Genomic DNA, 1,787 nt, shown 5'->3' on the forward strand with positions numbered 1-1,787 from the left:
AAATCCCGTCCACGATAGGGTATCACCCGTCCTTCCCTAGGGTTTAGTTTTGGTTTTTTTGCAGCACGATTTTTAAAGGAAAAGGGTTTAGGGTTGGATTAGGCGGCTCCGCGAAGTGGTGCCGCCTAATCCAACCCTAAACCCTTTTCCGTCCCATTTTAGGAGCGTTTTTCCCCAAATTTAAATCCCGTCCATGACAGGGTATCATCCGTCCTTCCCTAGGGTTTAGTTTTGGTTTTTTTGGACCACGATTTTTTAAGGAAAAGGGTTTAGGGTTGAATTAGGCAGCTCCGTGAAGCGGTGCCGCCTAATCCAACCCTAAACCCTTTTCCGTCCTGTTTTAGGAGCGTTTTTCCCCAAATTTAAATCCCATCCACGACAGGGTATCACCCGTCCTTCCCTAGGGTTTAATTTTGGTTTTTTTGCACCATGATTTTTTAAGGAAAAGGGTTTAGGGTTGGATTAGGCGGCTCCGCGAAACGGTGCCGCCTAATCCAACCCTAAACCCTTTTCCGTCCCGTTTTAGGAGCATTTTTCCCCAAATTTAAATCCCGTCCACGATAGGGTATCACCCCGTCCTTCCCTAGGGTTTAGTTTTTGTTTTTTTGCACCACAATTTTTTAAGGAAAAGGGTTTAGGGTTGGATTAGGCGGCTCCGCGAAGCGGTGCCGCCTAATCCAACCCTAAACCCTTTTTCGTCCTGTTTTAGGAGCGTTTTTCCCCAAATTTAAATCCTGTCGTACGTTTTAGGAGCGTTTTCCCCAAATTTAAATCCCGTCCACGATAGGGTATCACCCGTCCTTCCCTAGGGTTTATTTTTTATTTTTTTGCACTACGATTTTTTAAGGAAAAGGGTTTAGGGTTGGATTAGGCTGCTCCGCGAAACGGTGCCGCCTAATCTAACCCTAAACCCTTTTCCGTCCCGTTTTAGGAGCGTTTTTCCCCAAATTTAAATCCCGTCCATGATAGGGTATCACCCCGTCCTTCCCTAGGGTTTAGTTTTTGTTTTTTTGCACCACAATTTTTTTAAGGAAAAGGGTTTAGGGTTGGATTAGGCGGTTCACAAACGGTGCCGCCTAATCCAACCCTAAACCCTTTTTCGTCTTGTTTTAGGAGCGTTTTTCCCCAAATTTAAATCCTGTCGTATGTTTTAGGAGCGTTTTCCCCAAATTTAAATCCCGTCCACGATAGGGTATCACCCGTCCTTCCTTAGGGTTTAGTTTTTGTTTTTTTGCACCACGATTTTTTAAGGAAAAGGGTTTAGGGTTGGATTAGGCTGCTCCGCGAAGCGGTGCCGCCTAATCCAACCCTAAATCATTTTCCGTCCCGTTTTAGGAGCGTTTTTACCCAAATTTAAATCCCGTCCACGACAGGGTATCACCCGTCCTTCACTAGGGTTTAGTTTTGGTTTTACTGTAATAGTGTTGTACTACGAACAACCTTTGTTTAAGGAAAAGGGTTTAGGGTTGGATTAGGCGGTTCCGCGAAGCGGTGCCGCCTAATCCAACCCTAAACCCTTTTCCGTCCCATTTTAGGAGCGTTTTCCCCAAATTTAAATCTCGTCCACGACAGGGTATCACCCCGTCCTTTCCTAGGGTTTAGTTTTGATTTTTTTTAAACCACAATTTTTTAAGGAAAAGGGTTTAGGGTTGGACTAGGCGGCTCCGCGAAGCGGTGCCGCCTAATCCAACCCTAAACCCTTTTCCGTCCCTTTTTAGGAGCGTTTTTCCCCTAATTTAAATCCCGTCCACGACAGGGTATCACCCCGTCCTTCCCTAGGGTTTAGT

Source organism: Silene latifolia, chromosome 10 (assembly GCF_048544455.1).
Source record: "Silene latifolia isolate original U9 population chromosome 10, ASM4854445v1, whole genome shotgun sequence".
NCBI lineage: Eukaryota > Viridiplantae > Streptophyta > Magnoliopsida > Caryophyllales > Caryophyllaceae > Silene > Silene latifolia.